Source organism: Ranitomeya variabilis, chromosome 1 (genome assembly GCF_051348905.1).
Source record: "Ranitomeya variabilis isolate aRanVar5 chromosome 1, aRanVar5.hap1, whole genome shotgun sequence".
In the NCBI taxonomy this organism is placed as follows: Eukaryota; Metazoa; Chordata; class Amphibia; order Anura; family Dendrobatidae; genus Ranitomeya; species Ranitomeya variabilis.
Window position 1 is genome coordinate 832,522,874 of NC_135232.1, and position 16,905 is coordinate 832,539,778.

The following is a 16,905-nucleotide window of genomic DNA, read 5'->3' on the forward strand; positions in this document are numbered from 1 at the left end:
GCCAGGTCACATAGCAGGACGAGGCTTTTTGCTGCGGCAGATTCTAAAGACTGCATGCAACCTAAGGCAAGGGCAACACTTTACCACCCAGTAAAATGTTTTCAATGGGAACTGGACTTTCAACAAACTTTGCACAAATCAATAGCACAGGCAAATATAGGAAACTTTCTCTAGCCTGATTAAAGTGGGAAATGTGCAATAGCTTTGCATTAAGGACAAGCTTCAGAGTCTCTACTTGGTATCATCAGAAAACCGAGTTGGAGTGTCGTGTCGGAAGCTTGAATAGGTCAGCTGATGTATCTCTAAGAATTCACAGTTTTTTTCTCAAGGTGGTTCAGCGATTTGAATAAATGCCAACCCTTGGCTGCAAAAATCTTGACCCGTTTCCTGCAAGTTTCTGAAAGTGGTGCAAATAACGGGGATGTATCTCAGTGGTAGAGCGCACGCTTTGCATGTGTGAGGCCCCGGGTTCAATCCCCGGCATCTCCATGGCCTGGGTTTACGTGCAAAGGACGCACTTCCTTCAGGTGACTACTTTTCCTTCTCCTTATGTGGTTCCTGCAGTCACTCGGTGAAAGAATTACTTGTCAGTGCTCCATCCCACTAGGAGACTTTTGGGGATGTAGCTCAGTGGTAGAGCGCATGCTTCGCATGTATGAGGTCCTGGGTTCAACCCCCAGCATCTCCAAACTTTTCCTAATATGGCTAGATAGCTTTAGCAAACACACTCACGCTTAGTAGTGTCGTCAAGACTCGCAAGGAATCTTTGACGCTTAAACTGGCTTCTTTGCCAGGTCACATAGCAGGACGAGGCTTTTTGCCGCGGCAGATTCTAAAGACTGCATGCAACCTAAGGCAAGGGCAACACTTTACCACCCAGTAAAATGTTTTCAATGGGAACTGGACTTTCAACAAACTTTGCACAAATCAATAGCACAGGCAAATATAGGAAACTTTCTCTAGCCTGATTAAAGTGGGAAATGTGCAATAGCTTTGCATTAAGGACAAGCTTCAGAGTCTCTACTTGATATCATCAGAAAACCGAGTTGGAGTGTCGTGCCGGAAGCTTGAATAGGTCAGCTGATGTATCTCTAAGAATTCACAAATTTTTTTTCTCAAGGTGGTTCAGCGATTTGAATAAATGCCAACCCTTGTCTGCAAAAATCTTGACCCGTTTCCTGCAAGTTTCTGAAAGTGGTGCAAATAACGGGGATGTAGCTCAGTGGTAGAGCGCACGCTTTGCATGTGTGAGGCCCCGGGTTCAATCCCCGGCATCTCCATGGCCTGGGTTTACGTGCAAAGGACGCACTTTCTACAGGTGACTATTTTTCCTTCTCCTTATGTGGTTCCTGCAGTCACTCGGTGAAAGAATTACTTGTCAGTGCTCCATCCCACTAGGAGACTTTTGGGGATGTAGCTCAGTGGTAGAGCGCATGCTTCGCATGTATGAGGTCCTGGGTTCAACCCCCAGCATCTCCAAACTTTTCCTAATATGGCTAGATAGCTTTAGCAAACACACTCACGCTTAGTAGTGTCGTCAAGACTCGCAAGGAATCTTTGACGCTTAAACTGGCTTCTTTGCCAGGTCACATAGCAGGACGAGGCTTTTTGCCGCGGCAGATTCTAAAGACTGCATGCAACCTAAGGCAAGGGCAACACTTTACCACCCAGTAAAATGTTTTCAATGGGAACTGGACTTTCAACAAACTTTGCACAAATCAATAGCACAGGCAAATATAGGAAACTTTCTCTAGCCTGATTAAAGTGGGAAATGTGCAATAGCTTTGCATTAAGGACAAGCTTCAGAGTCTCTACTTGGTATCATCAGAAAACCGAGTTGGAGTGTCGTGCCGGAAGCTTGAATAGGTCAGCTGATGTATCTCTAAGAATTCACAAATTTTTTTTCTCAAGGTGGTTCAGCGATTTGAATAAATGCCAACCCTTGTCTGCAAAAATCTTGACCCGTTTCCTGCAAGTTTCTGAAAGTGGTGCAAATAACGGGGATGTATCTCAGTGGTAGAGCGCACGCTTTGCATGTGTGAGGCCCCGGGTTCAATCCCCGGCATCTCCATGGCCTGGGTTTACGTGCAAAGGACGCACTTCCTTCAGGTGACTACTTTTCCTTCTCCTTATGTGGTTCCTGCAGTCACTCGGTGAAAGAATTACTTGTCAGTGCTCCATCCCACTAGGAGACTTTTGGGGATGTAGCTCAGTGGTAGAGCGCATGCTTCGCATGTATGAGGTCCTGGGTTAAACCCCCAGCATCTCCAAACTTTTCCTAATATGGCTAGATAGCTTTAGCAAACACACTCACGCTTAGTAGTGTCGTCAAGACTCGCAAGGAATCTTTGACGCTTAAACTGGCTTCTTTGCCAGGTCACATAGCAGGACGAGGCTTTTTGCCGCGGCAGATTCTAAAGACTGCATGCAACCTAAGGCAAGGGCAACACTTTACCACCCAGTAAAATGTTTTCAATGGGAACTGGACTTTCAACAAACTTTGCACAAATCAATAGCACAGGCAAATATAGGAAACTTTCTCTAGCCTGATTAAAGTGGGAAATGTGCAATAGCTTTGCATTAAGGACAAGCTTCAGAGTCTCTACTTGGTATCATCAGAAAACCGAGTTGGAGTGTCGTGCCGGAAGCTTGAATAGGTCAGCTGATGTATCTCTAAGAATTCACAAATTTTTTTTCTCAAGGTGGTTCAGCGATTTGAATAAATGCCAACCCTTGTCTGCAAAAATCTTGACCCGTTTCCTGCAAGTTTCTGAAAGTGGTGCAAATAACGGGGATGTAGCTCAGTGGTAGAGCGCACGCTTTGCATGTGTGAGGCCCCGGGTTCAATCCCCGGCATCTCCATGGCCTGGGTTTACGTGCAAAGGACGCACTTTCTACAGGTGACTATTTTTCCTTCTCCTTATGTGGTTCCTGCAGTCACTCGGTGAAAGAATTACTTGTCAGTGCTCCATCCCACTAGGAGACTTTTGGGGATGTAGCTCAGTGGTAGAGCGCATGCTTCGCATGTATGAGGTCCTGGGTTCAACCCCCAGCATCTCCAAACTTTTCCTAATATGGCTAGATAGCTTTAGCAAACACACTCACGCTTAGTAGTGTCGTCAAGACTCGCAAGGAATCTTTGACGCTTAAACTGGCTTCTTTGCCAGGTCACATAGCAGGACGAGGCTTTTTGCCGCGGCAGATTCTAAAGACTGCATGCAACCTAAGGCAAGGGCAACACTTTACCACCCAGTAAAATGTTTTCAATGGGAACTGGACTTTCAACAAACTTTGCACAAATCAATAGCACAGGCAAATATAGGAAACTTTCTCTAGCCTGATTAAAGTGGGAAATGTGCAATAGCTTTGCATTAAGGACAAGCTTCAGAGTCTCTACTTGGTATCATCAGAAAACCGAGTTGGAGTGTCGTGCCGGAAGCTTGAATAGGTCAGCTGATGTATCTCTAAGAATTCACAAATTTTTTTTCTCAAGGTGGTTCAGCGATTTGAATAAATGCCAACCCTTGTCTGCAAAAATCTTGACCCGTTTCCTGCAAGTTTCTGAAAGTGGTGCAAATAACGGGGATGTATCTCAGTGGTAGAGCGCACGCTTTGCATGTGTGAGGCCCCGGGTTCAATCCCCGGCATCTCCATGGCCTGGGTTTACGTGCAAAGGACGCACTTCCTTCAGGTGACTACTTTTCCTTCTCCTTATGTGGTTCCTGCAGTCACTCGGTGAAAGAATTACTTGTCAGTGCTCCATCCCACTAGGAGACTTTTGGGGATGTAGCTCAGTGGTAGAGCGCATGCTTCGCATGTATGAGGTCCTGGGTTCAACCCCCAGCATCTCCAAACTTTTCCTAATATGGCTAGATAGCTTTAGCAAACACACTCACGCTTAGTAGTGTCGTCAAGACTCGCAAGGAATCTTTGACGCTTAAACTGGCTTCTTTGCCAGGTCACATAGCAGGACGAGGCTTTTTGCCGCGGCAGATTCTAAAGACTGCATGCAACCTAAGGCAAGGGCAACACTTTACCACCCAGTAAAATGTTTTCAATGGGAACTGGACTTTCAACAAACTTTGCACAAATCAATAGCACAGGCAAATATAGGAAACTTTCTCTAGCCTGATTAAAGTGGGAAATGTGCAATAGCTTTGCATTAAGGACAAGCTTCAGAGTCTCTACTTGGTATCATCAGAAAACCGAGTTGGAGTGTCGTGCCGGAAGCTTGAATAGGTCAGCTGATGTATCTCTAAGAATTCACAAATTTTTTTTCTCAAGGTGGTTCAGCGATTTGAATAAATGCCAACCCTTGTCTGCAAAAATCTTGACCCGTTTCCTGCAAGTTTCTGAAAGTGGTGCAAATAACGGGGATGTATCTCAGTGGTAGAGCGCACGCTTTGCATGTGTGAGGCCCCGGGTTCAATCCCCGGCATCTCCATGGCCTGGGTTTACGTGCAAAGGACGCACTTCCTTCAGGTGACTACTTTTCCTTCTCCTTATGTGGTTCCTGCAGTCACTCGGTGAAAGAATTACTTGTCAGTGCTCCATCCCACTAGGAGACTTTTGGGGATGTAGCTCAGTGGTAGAGCGCATGCTTCGCATGTATGAGGTCCTGGGTTCAACCCCCAGCATCTCCAAACTTTTCCTAATATGGCTAGATAGCTTTAGCAAACACACTCACGCTTAGTAGTGTCGTCAAGACTCGCAAGGAATCTTTGACGCTTAAACTGGCTTCTTTGCCAGGTCACATAGCAGGACGAGGCTTTTTGCCGCGGCAGATTCTAAAGACTGCATGCAACCTAAGGCAAGGGCAACACTTTACCACCCAGTAAAATGTTTTCAATGGGAACTGGACTTTCAACAAACTTTGCACAAATCAATAGCACAGGCAAATATAGGAAACTTTCTCTAGCCTGATTAAAGTGGGAAATGTGCAATAGCTTTGCATTAAGGACAAGCTTCAGAGTCTCTACTTGGTATCATCAGAAAACCGAGTTGGAGTGTCGTGCCGGAAGCTTGAATAGGTCAGCTGATGTATCTCTAAGAATTCACAAATTTTTTTTCTCAAGGTGGTTCAGCGATTTGAATAAATGCCAACCCTTGTCTGCAAAAATCTTGACCCGTTTCCTGCAAGTTTCTGAAAGTGGTGCAAATAACGGGGATGTAGCTCAGTGGTAGAGCGCACGCTTTGCATGTGTGAGGCCCCGGGTTCAATCCCCGGCATCTCCATGGCCTGGGTTTACGTGCAAAGGACGCACTTTCTACAGGTGACTACTTTTCCTTCTCCTTATGTGGTTCCTGCAGTCACTCGGTGAAAGAATTACTTGTCAGTGCTCCATCCCACTAGGAGACTTTTGGGGATGTAGCTCAGTGGTAGAGCGCATGCTTCGCATGTATGAGGTCCTGGGTTCAACCCCCAGCATCTCCAAACTTTTCCTAATATGGCTAGATAGCTTTAGCAAACACACTCACGCTTAGTAGTGTCGTCAAGACTCGCAAGGAATCTTTGACGCTTAAACTGGCTTCTTTGCCAGGTCACATAGCAGGACGAGGCTTTTTGCCGCGGCAGATTCTAAAGACTGCATGCAACCTAAGGCAAGGGCAACACTTTACCACCCAGTAAAATGTTTTCAATGGGAACTGGACTTTCAACAAACTTTGCACAAATCAATAGCACAGGCAAATATAGGAAACTTTCTCTAGCCTGATTAAAGTGGGAAATGTGCAATAGCTTTGCATTAAGGACAAGCTTCAGAGTCTCTACTTGGTATCATCAGAAAACCGAGTTGGAGTGTCGTGCCGGAAGCTTGAATAGGTCAGCTGATGTATCTCTAAGAATTCACAAATTTTTTTTCTCAAGGTGGTTCAGCGATTTGAATAAATGCCAACCCTTGTCTGCAAAAATCTTGACCCGTTTCCTGCAAGTTTCTGAAAGTGGTGCAAATAACGGGGATGTAGCTCAGTGGTAGAGCGCACGCTTTGCATGTGTGAGGCCCCGGGTTCAATCCCCGGCATCTCCATGGCCTGGGTTTACGTGCAAAGGACGCACTTTCTACAGGTGACTACTTTTCCTTCTCCTTATGTGGTTCCTGCAGTCACTCGGTGAAAGAATTACTTGTCAGTGCTCCATCCCACTAGGAGACTTTTGGGAATGTAGCTCAGTGATAGAGCGCATGCTTCTCATGTATGAGGTTCGGGGTTCAACCCCCAGCATCTCCAAACTTTTCCTAATATGGCTAGAAAGCTTTAGCAAACACACTCACGCTTAGTAGTGTCGTCAAGACTCGCAAGGAATCTTTGACGCTTAAACTGGCTTCTTTGCCAGGTCACATAGCAGGACGAGGCTTTTTGCCGCGGCAGATTCTAAAGACTGCATGCAACCTAAGGCAAGGGCAACACTTTACCACCCAGTAAAATGTTTTCAATGGGAACTGGACTTTCAACAAACTTTGCACAAATCAATAGCACAGGCAAATATAGGAAACTTTCTCTAGCCTGATTAAAGTGGGAAATGTGCAATAGCTTTGCATTAAGGACAAGCTTCAGAGTCTCTACTTGGTATCATCAGAAAACCGAGTTGGAGTGTCGTGCCGGAAGCTTGAATTGGTCAGCTGATGTATCTCTAAGAATTCACAGAGTTTTTTTCTCAAGGTGGTTCAGCGATTTGAATAAATAAATGTGTGAGGCCCCGGGTTCAATCCCCGACATCTCCATGGCCTGGGTTTACGTGCAAAGGACGCACTTCCTTCAGGTGACTACTTTTCCTTCTCCTTATGTGGTTCCTGCAGTCACTCGGTGAAAGAATTACTTGTCAGTGCTCCATCCCACTAGGAGACTTTTGGGGATGTAGCTCAGTGGTAGAGCGCATGCTTCGCATGTATGAGGTCCTGGTTTCAACCCCCAGCATCTCCAAACTTTTCCTAATATGGCTAGAAAGCTTCAGCAAACACACTCACGCTTAGTAGTGTCGTCAAGACTCGCAAGGAATCTTTGACGCTTAAACTGGCTTCTTTGCCAGGTCACATAGCAGGACGAGGCTTTTTGTCGCAGCAGATTCTAAAGACTGCATGCAACCTAAGGCAAGGGCAACACTTTACCACCCAGTAAAATGTTTTCAATGGGAACTGGACTTTCAACAAACTTTGCACAAATCAATAGCACAGGCAAATATAGGAAACTTTCTCTAGCCTGATTAAAGTGGGAAATGTGCAATAGCTTTGCATTAAGGACAAGCTTCAGAGTCTCTACTTGGTATCATCAGAAAACCGAGTTGGAGTGTCGTGCCGGAAGCTTGAATAGGTCAGCTGATGTATCTCTAAGAATTCACAGAGTTTTTTTCTCAAGGTGGTTCAGCGATTTGAATAAATGCCAACCCTTGTCTGCAAAAATCTTGACCCGTTTCCTGCAATTTTCAGAAAGTGGTGCAAATAACGGGGATGTAGCTCAGTGGTAGAGCGCACGCTTTGCATGTGTGAGGCCCCGGGTTCAATCCCCGGCATCTCCATGGCCTGGTTTTACGTGCAAAGGACGCACTTCCTACAGGTGACTACTTTTCCTTCTCCTTATGTGGTTCCTGCAGTCACTCGGTGAAAGAATTACTTGTCAGTGCTCCATCCCACTGGGAGACTTTTGGGGATGTAGCTCAGTGGTAGAGCGCATGCTTCGCATGTATGAGGTCCTGGGTTCAACCCCCAGCATCTCCAAACTTTTCCTAATATGGCTAGAAAGCTTTAGCAAACACACTCACGCTTACTAGTGTCGTCAAGACTCGCAAGGCATCTTTGACACTTAAACTGGCTTCTTTGCCAGGTCACATAGCAGGACGAGGCTTTTTGCTGCGGCAGATTCTAAAGACTGCATGCAACCTAAGGCAAGGGCAACACTTTACCACCCAGTAAAATGTTTTCAATGGGAACTGGACTTTCAACAAACTTTGCACAAATCAATAGCACAGGCAAATATAGGAAACTATCTCTAGCCTGATTAAAGTGGGAAATGTGCAATAGCTTTGCATTAAGGACAAGCTTCAGAGTCTCTACTTGGTATCATCAGAAAACCGAGTTGGAGTGTCGTGCCGGAAGCTTGAATAGGTCAGCTGATGTATCTCTAAGAATTCACAGAGTTTTTTTCTCAAGGTGGTTCAGCGATTTGAATAAATGCCAACCCTTGTCTGCAAAAATCTTGACCCGTTTCCTGCAATTTTCTGAAAGTGGTGCAAATAACGGGGATGTAGCTCAGTGGTAGAGCGCACGCTTTGCATGTGTGAGGCCCCGGGTTCAATCCCCGGCATCTCCATGGCCTGGTTTTACGTGCAAAGGACGCACTTCCTACAGGTGACTACTTTTCCTTCTCCTTATGTGGTTCCTGCAGTCACTCGGTGAAAGAATTACTTGTCAGTGCTCCATCCCACTAGGAGACTTTTGGGGATGTAGCTCAGTGGTAGAGCGCATGCTTCGCATGTATGAGGTCCTGGGTTCAACCCCCAGCATCTCTAAACTTTTCCTAATATGGCTAGAAAGCTTTAGCAAACACACTCACGCTTAGTAGTGTCGTCAAGACTCGCAAGGAATCTTTGACGCTTAAACTGGCTTCTTTGCCAGGTCACATAGCAGGACGAGGCTTTTTGCCACGGCAGATTCTAAAGACTGCATGCAACCTAAGGCAAGGGCAACACTTTACCACCCAGTAAAATGTTTTCAATGGGAACTGGACTTTCAACAAACTTTGCACAAATCAATAGCACAGGCAAATATAGGAAACTTTCTCTAGCCTGATTAAAGTGGGAAATGTGCAATAGTTTTGCATTAAGGACAAGCTTCAGAGTCTCTACTTGGTATCATCAGAAAACCGAGTTGGAGTGTCGTACCGGAAGCTTGAATAGGTCAGCTGATGTATCTCTAAGAATTCACAGTTTTTTTCTCAAGGTGGTTCAGCGATTTGAATAAATGCCAACCCTTGTCTGCAAAAATCTTGACCCGTTTCCTGAAAGTTTCTGAAAGTGGTGCAAATAACGGGGATGTAGCTCAGTGGTAGAGCGCACGCTTTGCATGTGTGAGGCCCCGGGTTCAATCCCCGGCATCTCTATGGCCTGGGTTTACGTGCAAAGGACGCACTTCCTACAGGTGACTACTTTTCCTTCTCCTTATGTGGTTCCTGCAGTCACTCGGTGAAAGAATTACTTGTCAGTGCTCCATCCCACTAGGAGACTTTTGGGGATGTAGCTCAGTGGTAGAGCGCATGCTTCGCATGTATGAGGTCCTGGGTTCAACCCCCAGCATCTCCAAACTTTTCCTAATATGGCTAGAAAGCTTTAGCAAACACACTCACGCTTAGTAGTGTCGTCAAGACTCGCAAGGAATCTTTGACGCTTAAACTGGCTTCTTTGCCAGGTCACATAGCAGGACGAGGCTTTTTGCCGCGGCAGATTATAAAGACTGCATGCAACCTAAGGCAAGGGCAACAGTTTACCACCCAGTAAAATGTTTTCAATGGGAACTGGACTTTCAACAAACTTTGCACAAATCAATAGCACAGGCAAATATAGGAAACTTTCTCTAGCCTGATTAAAGTGGGAAATGTGCAATAGCTTTGCATTAAGGACAAGCTTCAGAGTCTCTACTTGGTATCATCAGAAAACCGAGTTGGAGTGTCGTGTCGGAAGCTTGAATAGGTCAGCTGATGTATCTCTAAGAATTCACAGTTTTTTTCTCAAGGTGGTTCAGCGATTTGAATAAATGCCAACCCTTGTCTGCAAAAATCTTGACCCGTTTCCTGCAGGTTTCTGAAAGTGGTGCAAATGACGGGGATGTAGCTCAGTGGTAGAGCGCACGCTTTGCATGTGTGAGGCCCCGGGTTCAATCCCCGGCATCTCCATGGCCTGGGTTTACGTGCAAAGGACGCACTTCCTACAGGTGACTACTTTTCCTTCTCCTTATGTGGTTCCTGCAGTCACTCGGTGAAAGAATTACTTGTCAGTGCTCCATCCCACTAGGAGACTTTTGGGGATGTAGCTCAGTGGTAGAGCGCATGCTTCGCATGTATGAGGTCCTGGGTTCAACCCCCAGCATCTCCAAACTTTTCCTAATATGGCTAGAAAGCTTTAGCAAACACACTCACGCTTAGTAGTGTCGTCAAGACTCGCAAGGAATCTTTGACGCTTAAACTGGCTTCTTTGCCAGGTCACATAGCAGGACGAGGCTTTTTGCCGTGGCAGATTCTAAAGACTGCATGCAACCTAAGGCAAGGGCAACAGTTTACCACCCAGTAAAATGTTTTCAATGGGAACTGGACTTTCAACAAACTTTGCACAAATCAATAGCACAGGCAAATATAGGAAACTTTCTCTAGCCTGATTAAAGTGGGAAATGTGCAATAGCTTTGCATTAAGGACAAGCTTCAGAGTCTCTACTTGGTATCATCAGAAAACCGAGTTGGAGTGTCGTGTCGGAAGCTTGAATAGGTCAGCTGATGTATCTCTAACAATTCACAGTTTTTTTCTCAAGGTGGTTCAGCGATTTGAATAAATGCCAACCCTTGTCTGCAAAAATCTTGACCCGTTTCCTGCAAGTTTCTGAAAGTGGTGCAAATAACGGGGATGTAGCTCAGTGGTAGAGCGCACGCTTTGCATGTGTGAGGCCCTGGGTTCAATCCCCGGCATCTCCATGGCCTGGGTTTACGTGCAAAGGATGCACTTCCTACAGGTGACTACTTTTCCTTCTCCTTATGTGGTTCCTGCAGTCACTCGGTGAAAGAATTACTTGTCAGTGCTCCATCCCACTAGGAGACTTTTGGGGATGTAGCTCAGTGGTAGAGCGCATGCTTCGCATGTATGAGGTCCTGGGTTCAACCCCCAGCATCTCCAAACTTTTCCTAATATGGCTAGAAAGCTTTAGCAAACACACTCACGCTTAGTAGTGTCGTCAAGACTCGCAAGGAATCTTTGACGCTTAAACTGGCTTCTTTGCCAGGTCACATAGCAGGACGAGGCTTTTTGCCGCGGCAGATTCTAAAGACTGCATGCAACCTAAGGCAAGGGCAACAGTTTACCACCCAGTAAAATGTTTTCAATGGGAACTGGACTTTCAACAAACTTTGCACAAATCAATAGCACAGGCAAATATAGGAAACTTTCTCTAGCCTGATTAAAGTGGGAAATGTGCAATAGCTTTGCATTAAGGACAAGCTTCAGAGTCTCTACTTGGTATCATCAGAAAACCGAGTTGGAGTGTCGTGTCGGAAGCTTGAATAGGTCAGCTGATGTATCTCTAAGAATTCACAGTTTTTTTCTCAAGGTGGTTCAGCGATTTGAATAAATGCCAACCCTTGTCTGCAAAAATCTTGACCCGTTTCCTGCAAGTTTCTGAAAGTGGTGCAAATAACGGGGATGTATCTCAGTGGTAGAGCGCACGCTTTGCATGTGTGAGGCCCCGGGTTCAATCCCCGGCATCTCCATGGCCTGGGTTTACGTGCAAAGGACGCACTTCCTTCAGGTGACTACTTTTCCTTCTCCTTATGTGGTTCCTGCAGTCACTCGGTGAAAGAATTACTTGTCAGTGCTCCATCCCACTAGGAGACTTTTGGGGATGTAGCTCAGTGGTAGAGCGCATGCTTCGCATGTATGAGGTCCTGGGTTCAACCCCCAGCATCTCCAAACTTTTCCTAATATGGCTAGATAGCTTTAGCAAACACACTCACGCTTAGTAGTGTCGTCAAGACTCGCAAGGAATCTTTGACGCTTAAAGGGAACATGTCACCTGAATTTGGCAGGACCAGTTTTGGGTCATATGGGCGGGGTTTTCGAGTGTTTGATTCACCCTTTCCTTACCAGCTGGCTGCATGCTGGTCGCAATATTGGATTGAAGTTCATTCTCTGTCCTCCGGAGTACACGCCAGGGCAAGGCAATATTGCCTTACACAGGTGTGTACTATGGAGGACAGAGAATGAACTTCAATCCAATATTGCGGCCAGCATGCAGCCAGCGGGTAAGGAAAGGGTGAATCAAACACCCGAAAACCCCGCCCATATGACCCAAAACTGGTCCCGCCAAATTCAGGTGACAGGTTCCCTTTAAACTGGCTTCTTTGCCAGGTCACATAGCAGGACGAGGCTTTTTGCCGCGGCAGATTCTAAAGACTGCATGCAACCTAAGGCAAGGGCAACACTTTACCACCCAGTAAAATGTTTTCAATGGGAACTGGACTTTCAACAAACTTTGCACAAATCAATAGCACAGGCAAATATAGGAAACTTTCTCTAGCCTGATTAAAGTGGGAAATGTGCAATAGCTTTGCATTAAGGACAAGCTTCAGAGTCTCTACTTGGTATCATCAGAAAACCGAGTTGGAGTGTCGTGCCGGAAGCTTGAATAGGTCAGCTGATGTATCTCTAAGAATTCACAAATTTTTTTTCTCAAGGTGGTTCAGCGATTTGAATAAATGCCAACCCTTGTCTGCAAAAATCTTGACCCGTTTCCTGCAAGTTTCTGAAAGTGGTGCAAATAACGGGGATGTAGCTCAGTGGTAGAGCGCACGCTTTGCATGTGTGAGGCCCCGGGTTCAATCCCCGGCATCTCCATGGCCTGGGTTTACGTGCAAAGGATGCACTTTCTACAGGTGACTACTTTTCCTTCTCCTTATGTGGTTCCTGCAGTCACTCGGTGAAAGAATTACTTGTCAGTGCTCCATCCCACTAGGAGACTTTTGGGAATGTAGCTCAGTGGTAGAGCGCATGCTTCTCATGTATGAGGTTCTGGGTTCAACCCCCAGCATCTCCAAACTTTTCCTAATATGGCTAGAAAGCTTTAGCAAACACACTCACGCTTAGTAGTGTCGTCAAGACTCGCAAGGAATCTTTGACGCTTAAACTGGCTTCTTTGCCAGGTCACATAGCAGGACGAGGCTTTTTGCCGCGGCAGATTCTAAAGACTGCATGCAACCTAAGGCAAGGGCAACACTTTACCACCCAGTAAAATGTTTTCAATGGGAACTGGACTTTCAACAAACTTTGCACAAATCAATAGCACAGGCAAATATAGGAAACTTTCTCTAGCCTGATTAAAGTGGGAAATGTGCAATAGCTTTGCATTAAGGACAAGCTTCAGAGTCTCTACTTGGTATCATCAGAAAACCGAGTTGGAGTTTTGTGTCGGAAGCTTGAATAGGTCAGCTGATGTATCTCTAAGAATTCACATTATTTTTCTCAAGGTGGTTCAGCGATTTGAATAAATGCCAACCCTTGTCTGCAAAAATCTTGACCCGTTTCCTGCAGTTTTCTGCAAGTGGTGCAAATAACGGGGATGTAGCTCAGTGGTAGAGCGCACGCTTTGCATGTGTGAGGCCCCGGGTTCAATCCCCGGCATCTCCATGGCCTGGGTTTACGTGCAAAGGACGCACTTCCTACAGGTGACTACTTTTCCTTCTCCTTATGTGGTTCCTGCAGTCACTCGTTGAAAGAATTACTTGTCAGTGCTCCATCCCACTAGAAGACTTTTGGGGATGTAGCTCAGTGGTAGAGCGCATGCTTCGCATGTATGAGGTCCTGGTTTCAACCCCCAGCATCTCCAAACTTTTCCTAATATGGCTAGAAAGCTTCAGCAAACACACTCACGCTTAGTAGTGTCGTCAAGACTCGCAAGGAATCTTTGACGCTTAAACTGGCTTCTTTGCCAGGTCACATAGCAGGACGAGGCTTTTTGCCACGGCAGATTCTAAAGACTGCATGCAACCTAAGGCAAGGGCAACACTTTACCACCCAGTAAAATGTTTTCAATGGGAACTGGACTTTCAACAAACTTTGCACAAATCAATAGCACAGGCAAATATAGGAAACTTTCTCTAGCCTGATTAAAGTGGGAAATGTGCAATAGTTTTGCATTAAGGACAAGCTTCAGAGTCTCTACTTGGTATCATCAGAAAACCGAGTTGGAGTGTCGTACCGGAAGCTTGAATAGGTCAGCTGATGTATCTCTAAGAATTCACAGTTTTTTTCTCAAGGTGGTTCAGCGATTTGAATAAATGCCAACCCTTGTCTGCAAAAATCTTGACCCGTTTCCTGCAATTTTCTGAAAGTGGTGCAAATAACGGGGATGTAGCTCAGTGGTAGAGCGCACGCTTTGCATGTGTGAGGCCCCGGGTTCAATCCCCGGCATCTCCATGGCCTGGTTTTACGTGCAAAGGACGCACTTCGTACAGGTGACTACTTTTCCTTCTCCTTATGTGGTTCCTGCAGTCACTCGGTGAAAGAATTACTTGTCAGTGCTCCATCCCACTAGGAGACTTTTGGGGATGTAGCTCAGTGGTAGAGCGCATGCTTCGCATGTATGAGGTCCTGGGTTCAATCCCCAGCATCTCCAAACTTTTCCTAATATGGCTAGAAAGCTTTAGCAAACACACTCACGCTTAGTAGTGTCGTCAAGACTCGCAAGGAATCTTTGACGCTTAAACTGGCTTCTTTGCCAGGTCACATAGCAGGACGAGGCTTTTTGCCGCGGCAGATTCTAAAGACTGCATGCAACCTAAGGCAAGGGCAACACTTTACCACCCAGTAAAATGTTTTCAATGGGAACTGGACTTTCAACAAACTTTGCACAAATCAATAGCACAGGCAAATATAGGAAACTTTCTCTAGCCTGATTAAAGTGGGAAATGTGCAATAGCTTTGCATTAAGGACAAGCTTCAGAGTCTCTACTTGGTATCATCAGAAAACCGAGTTGGAGTTTTGTGTCGGAAGCTTGAATAGGTCAGCTGATGTATCTCTAAGAATTCACAGTTTTTTTCTCAAGGTGGTTCAGCGATTTGAATAAATGCCAACCCTTGTCTGCAAAAATCTTGACCCGTTTCCTGCAAGTTTCTGAAAGTGGTGCAAATAACGGGGATGTAGTTCAGTGGAAGAGCGCACGCTTTGCATGTGTGAGGCCCCGGGTTCAATCCCCGGCATCTCCATGGCCTGGGTTTACGTGCAAAGGACGCACTTCCTACAGGTGACTACTTTTCCTTCTCCTTATGTGGTTCCTGCAGTCACTCGGTGAAAGAATTACTTGTCAGTGCTCCATCCCACTAGGAGACTTTTGGGAATGTAGCTCAGTGGTAGAGCGCATGCTTCGCATGTATGAGGTCCTGGGTTCAACCCCCAGCATCTCCAAACTTTTCCTAATATGGCTAGAAAGCTTTAGCAAACACACTCACGCTTAGTAGTGTCGTCAAGACTCGCAAGGAATCTTTGACGCTTAAACTGGCTTCTTTGCCAGGTCACATAGCAGGACGAGGCTTTTTGCCGCAGCAGATTCTAAAGACTGCATGCAACCTAAGGCAAGGGCAACACTTTACCACCCAGTAAAATGTTTTCAATGGGATCTGGACTTTCAACAAACTTTGCACAAATCAATAGCACAGGCAAATATAGGAAACTTTCTCTAGCCTGATTAAAGTGGGAAATGTGCAATAGCTTTGCATTAAGGACAAGCTTCAGAGTCTCTACTTGGTATCATCAGAAAACCGAGTTGGAGTGTCGTGTCGGAAGCTTGAATAGGTCAGCTGATGTATCTCTAAGAATTCACAGTTTTTTTCTCAAGGTGGTTCAGCGATTTGAATAAATGCCAACCCTTGTCTGCAAAAATCTTGACCCGTTTCCTGCAGGTTTCTGAAAGTGGTGCAAATAACGGGGATGTAGCTCAGTGGTAGAGCGCACGCTTTGCATGTGTGAGGCCCCGGGTTCAATCCCCGGCATCTCCGTGGCCTGGGTTTACGTGCAAAGGACGCACTTCCTACAGGTGACTACTTTTCCTTCTCCTTATGTGGTTCCTGCAGTCACTCGGTGAAAGAATTACTTGTCAGTGCTCCATCCCACTAGGAGACTTTTGGGGATGTAGCTCAGTGGTAGAGCGCATGCTTCGCATGTATGAGGTCCTGGGTTCAACCCCCAGCATCTCCAAACTTTTCCTAATATGGCTAGAAAGCTTTAGCAAACACACTCACGCTTGGTAGTGTCGTCAAGACTCGCAAGGAATCTTTGACGCTTAAACTGGCTTCTTTGCCAGGTCACATAGCAGGACGAGGCTTTTTGCCACGGCAGATTCTAAAGACTGCATGCAACCTAAGGCAAGGGCAACACTTTACCACCCAGTAAAATGTTTTCAATGGGAACTGGACTTTCAACAAACTTTGCACAAATCAATAGCACAGGCAAATATAGGAAACTTTCTCTAGCCTGATTAAAGTGGGAAATGTGCAATAGCTTTGCATTAAGGACAAGCTTCAGAGTCTCTACTTGGTATCATCAGAAAACCGAGTTGGAGTGTCGTACCGGAAGCTTGAATAGGTCAGCTGATGTATCTCTAAGAATTCACAGTTTTTTTCTCAAGGTGGTTCAGCGATTTGAATAAATGCCAACCCTTGTCTGCAAAAATCTTGACCCGTTTCCTGCAATTTTCTGAAAGTGGTGCAAATAACGGGGATGTAGCTCAGTGGTAGAGCGCACGCTTTGCATGTGTGAGGCCCCGGGTTCAATCCCCGGCATCTCCATGGCCTGGGTTTACGTGCAAAGGACGCACTTCCTACAGGTGACTACTTTTCCTTCTCCTTATGTGGTTCCTGCAGTCACTCGGTGAAAGAATTACTTGTCAGTGCTCCATCCCACTAGGAGACTTTTGGGGATGTAGCTCAGTGGTAGAGCGCATGCTTCGCATGTATGAGGTCCTGGGTTCAACCCCCAGCATCTCCAAACTTTTCCTAATATGGCTAGAAAGCTTTAGCAAACACACTCACGCTTAGTAGTGTCGTCAAGACTCGCAAGGAATCTTTGACGCTTAAACTGGCTTCTTTGCCAGGTCACATAGCAGGACGAGGCTTTTTGCCGCGGCAGATTCTAAAGACTGCATGCAACCTAAGGCAAGGGCAACACT

General features: G+C 45.9%; 39 non-coding genes across 39 annotated transcripts; all 39 read left to right on the top strand.

The window, feature by feature from the left end:
* The first annotated feature begins 417 nt into the window (after positions 1 to 417).
* Positions 418 to 489, top strand: TRNAA-UGC (transfer RNA alanine (anticodon UGC)). Its single transcript has one exon. It is a non-coding gene; the product is annotated as a tRNA-Ala (tRNA).
* A 127-nt stretch (positions 490 to 616) lies between these two features.
* Positions 617 to 688, top strand: TRNAA-CGC (transfer RNA alanine (anticodon CGC)). The gene has a single exon. It is a non-coding gene; the product is annotated as a tRNA-Ala (tRNA).
* Positions 689 to 1,208: 520 nt separating this feature from the next.
* On the top strand, positions 1,209 to 1,280 carry TRNAA-UGC (transfer RNA alanine (anticodon UGC)). The gene has a single exon. It is a non-coding gene; the product is annotated as a tRNA-Ala (tRNA).
* Positions 1,281 to 1,407: 127 nt separating this feature from the next.
* Positions 1,408 to 1,479, top strand: TRNAA-CGC (transfer RNA alanine (anticodon CGC)). Its single transcript has one exon. It is a non-coding gene; the product is annotated as a tRNA-Ala (tRNA).
* A 520-nt stretch (positions 1,480 to 1,999) lies between these two features.
* Positions 2,000 to 2,071, top strand: TRNAA-UGC (transfer RNA alanine (anticodon UGC)). The gene has a single exon. It is a non-coding gene; the product is annotated as a tRNA-Ala (tRNA).
* Positions 2,072 to 2,198: 127 nt separating this feature from the next.
* Positions 2,199 to 2,270, top strand: TRNAA-CGC (transfer RNA alanine (anticodon CGC)). Its single transcript has one exon. It is a non-coding gene; the product is annotated as a tRNA-Ala (tRNA).
* Positions 2,271 to 2,790: 520 nt separating this feature from the next.
* On the top strand, positions 2,791 to 2,862 carry TRNAA-UGC (transfer RNA alanine (anticodon UGC)). Its single transcript has one exon. It is a non-coding gene; the product is annotated as a tRNA-Ala (tRNA).
* A 127-nt stretch (positions 2,863 to 2,989) lies between these two features.
* TRNAA-CGC (transfer RNA alanine (anticodon CGC)) lies at positions 2,990 to 3,061 on the top strand. The gene has a single exon. It is a non-coding gene; the product is annotated as a tRNA-Ala (tRNA).
* Positions 3,062 to 3,581: 520 nt separating this feature from the next.
* TRNAA-UGC (transfer RNA alanine (anticodon UGC)) lies at positions 3,582 to 3,653 on the top strand. The gene has a single exon. It is a non-coding gene; the product is annotated as a tRNA-Ala (tRNA).
* Positions 3,654 to 3,780: 127 nt separating this feature from the next.
* Positions 3,781 to 3,852, top strand: TRNAA-CGC (transfer RNA alanine (anticodon CGC)). The gene has a single exon. It is a non-coding gene; the product is annotated as a tRNA-Ala (tRNA).
* A 520-nt stretch (positions 3,853 to 4,372) lies between these two features.
* Positions 4,373 to 4,444, top strand: TRNAA-UGC (transfer RNA alanine (anticodon UGC)). The gene has a single exon. It is a non-coding gene; the product is annotated as a tRNA-Ala (tRNA).
* A 127-nt stretch (positions 4,445 to 4,571) lies between these two features.
* On the top strand, positions 4,572 to 4,643 carry TRNAA-CGC (transfer RNA alanine (anticodon CGC)). Its single transcript has one exon. It is a non-coding gene; the product is annotated as a tRNA-Ala (tRNA).
* A 520-nt stretch (positions 4,644 to 5,163) lies between these two features.
* On the top strand, positions 5,164 to 5,235 carry TRNAA-UGC (transfer RNA alanine (anticodon UGC)). Its single transcript has one exon. It is a non-coding gene; the product is annotated as a tRNA-Ala (tRNA).
* A 127-nt stretch (positions 5,236 to 5,362) lies between these two features.
* Positions 5,363 to 5,434, top strand: TRNAA-CGC (transfer RNA alanine (anticodon CGC)). Its single transcript has one exon. It is a non-coding gene; the product is annotated as a tRNA-Ala (tRNA).
* Positions 5,435 to 5,954: 520 nt separating this feature from the next.
* On the top strand, positions 5,955 to 6,026 carry TRNAA-UGC (transfer RNA alanine (anticodon UGC)). The gene has a single exon. It is a non-coding gene; the product is annotated as a tRNA-Ala (tRNA).
* An 820-nt stretch (positions 6,027 to 6,846) lies between these two features.
* TRNAA-CGC (transfer RNA alanine (anticodon CGC)) lies at positions 6,847 to 6,918 on the top strand. Its single transcript has one exon. It is a non-coding gene; the product is annotated as a tRNA-Ala (tRNA).
* A 520-nt stretch (positions 6,919 to 7,438) lies between these two features.
* Positions 7,439 to 7,510, top strand: TRNAA-UGC (transfer RNA alanine (anticodon UGC)). The gene has a single exon. It is a non-coding gene; the product is annotated as a tRNA-Ala (tRNA).
* Positions 7,511 to 7,637: 127 nt separating this feature from the next.
* TRNAA-CGC (transfer RNA alanine (anticodon CGC)) lies at positions 7,638 to 7,709 on the top strand. The gene has a single exon. It is a non-coding gene; the product is annotated as a tRNA-Ala (tRNA).
* Positions 7,710 to 8,229: 520 nt separating this feature from the next.
* TRNAA-UGC (transfer RNA alanine (anticodon UGC)) lies at positions 8,230 to 8,301 on the top strand. The gene has a single exon. It is a non-coding gene; the product is annotated as a tRNA-Ala (tRNA).
* Positions 8,302 to 8,428: 127 nt separating this feature from the next.
* On the top strand, positions 8,429 to 8,500 carry TRNAA-CGC (transfer RNA alanine (anticodon CGC)). Its single transcript has one exon. It is a non-coding gene; the product is annotated as a tRNA-Ala (tRNA).
* A 518-nt stretch (positions 8,501 to 9,018) lies between these two features.
* TRNAA-UGC (transfer RNA alanine (anticodon UGC)) lies at positions 9,019 to 9,090 on the top strand. The gene has a single exon. It is a non-coding gene; the product is annotated as a tRNA-Ala (tRNA).
* Positions 9,091 to 9,217: 127 nt separating this feature from the next.
* TRNAA-CGC (transfer RNA alanine (anticodon CGC)) lies at positions 9,218 to 9,289 on the top strand. Its single transcript has one exon. It is a non-coding gene; the product is annotated as a tRNA-Ala (tRNA).
* Positions 9,290 to 9,807: 518 nt separating this feature from the next.
* On the top strand, positions 9,808 to 9,879 carry TRNAA-UGC (transfer RNA alanine (anticodon UGC)). The gene has a single exon. It is a non-coding gene; the product is annotated as a tRNA-Ala (tRNA).
* Positions 9,880 to 10,006: 127 nt separating this feature from the next.
* On the top strand, positions 10,007 to 10,078 carry TRNAA-CGC (transfer RNA alanine (anticodon CGC)). Its single transcript has one exon. It is a non-coding gene; the product is annotated as a tRNA-Ala (tRNA).
* A 518-nt stretch (positions 10,079 to 10,596) lies between these two features.
* Positions 10,597 to 10,668, top strand: TRNAA-UGC (transfer RNA alanine (anticodon UGC)). Its single transcript has one exon. It is a non-coding gene; the product is annotated as a tRNA-Ala (tRNA).
* Positions 10,669 to 10,795: 127 nt separating this feature from the next.
* On the top strand, positions 10,796 to 10,867 carry TRNAA-CGC (transfer RNA alanine (anticodon CGC)). The gene has a single exon. It is a non-coding gene; the product is annotated as a tRNA-Ala (tRNA).
* Positions 10,868 to 11,385: 518 nt separating this feature from the next.
* On the top strand, positions 11,386 to 11,457 carry TRNAA-UGC (transfer RNA alanine (anticodon UGC)). The gene has a single exon. It is a non-coding gene; the product is annotated as a tRNA-Ala (tRNA).
* A 127-nt stretch (positions 11,458 to 11,584) lies between these two features.
* Positions 11,585 to 11,656, top strand: TRNAA-CGC (transfer RNA alanine (anticodon CGC)). Its single transcript has one exon. It is a non-coding gene; the product is annotated as a tRNA-Ala (tRNA).
* Positions 11,657 to 12,508: 852 nt separating this feature from the next.
* On the top strand, positions 12,509 to 12,580 carry TRNAA-UGC (transfer RNA alanine (anticodon UGC)). Its single transcript has one exon. It is a non-coding gene; the product is annotated as a tRNA-Ala (tRNA).
* A 127-nt stretch (positions 12,581 to 12,707) lies between these two features.
* TRNAE-CUC (transfer RNA glutamic acid (anticodon CUC)) lies at positions 12,708 to 12,779 on the top strand. The gene has a single exon. It is a non-coding gene; the product is annotated as a tRNA-Glu (tRNA).
* A 518-nt stretch (positions 12,780 to 13,297) lies between these two features.
* Positions 13,298 to 13,369, top strand: TRNAA-UGC (transfer RNA alanine (anticodon UGC)). Its single transcript has one exon. It is a non-coding gene; the product is annotated as a tRNA-Ala (tRNA).
* A 127-nt stretch (positions 13,370 to 13,496) lies between these two features.
* Positions 13,497 to 13,568, top strand: TRNAA-CGC (transfer RNA alanine (anticodon CGC)). The gene has a single exon. It is a non-coding gene; the product is annotated as a tRNA-Ala (tRNA).
* A 518-nt stretch (positions 13,569 to 14,086) lies between these two features.
* On the top strand, positions 14,087 to 14,158 carry TRNAA-UGC (transfer RNA alanine (anticodon UGC)). Its single transcript has one exon. It is a non-coding gene; the product is annotated as a tRNA-Ala (tRNA).
* Positions 14,159 to 14,285: 127 nt separating this feature from the next.
* Positions 14,286 to 14,357, top strand: TRNAA-CGC (transfer RNA alanine (anticodon CGC)). The gene has a single exon. It is a non-coding gene; the product is annotated as a tRNA-Ala (tRNA).
* A 717-nt stretch (positions 14,358 to 15,074) lies between these two features.
* TRNAA-CGC (transfer RNA alanine (anticodon CGC)) lies at positions 15,075 to 15,146 on the top strand. The gene has a single exon. It is a non-coding gene; the product is annotated as a tRNA-Ala (tRNA).
* Positions 15,147 to 15,664: 518 nt separating this feature from the next.
* On the top strand, positions 15,665 to 15,736 carry TRNAA-UGC (transfer RNA alanine (anticodon UGC)). Its single transcript has one exon. It is a non-coding gene; the product is annotated as a tRNA-Ala (tRNA).
* Positions 15,737 to 15,863: 127 nt separating this feature from the next.
* TRNAA-CGC (transfer RNA alanine (anticodon CGC)) lies at positions 15,864 to 15,935 on the top strand. The gene has a single exon. It is a non-coding gene; the product is annotated as a tRNA-Ala (tRNA).
* A 518-nt stretch (positions 15,936 to 16,453) lies between these two features.
* On the top strand, positions 16,454 to 16,525 carry TRNAA-UGC (transfer RNA alanine (anticodon UGC)). Its single transcript has one exon. It is a non-coding gene; the product is annotated as a tRNA-Ala (tRNA).
* Positions 16,526 to 16,652: 127 nt separating this feature from the next.
* TRNAA-CGC (transfer RNA alanine (anticodon CGC)) lies at positions 16,653 to 16,724 on the top strand. Its single transcript has one exon. It is a non-coding gene; the product is annotated as a tRNA-Ala (tRNA).
* Positions 16,725 to 16,905: the final 181 nt, after the last annotated feature.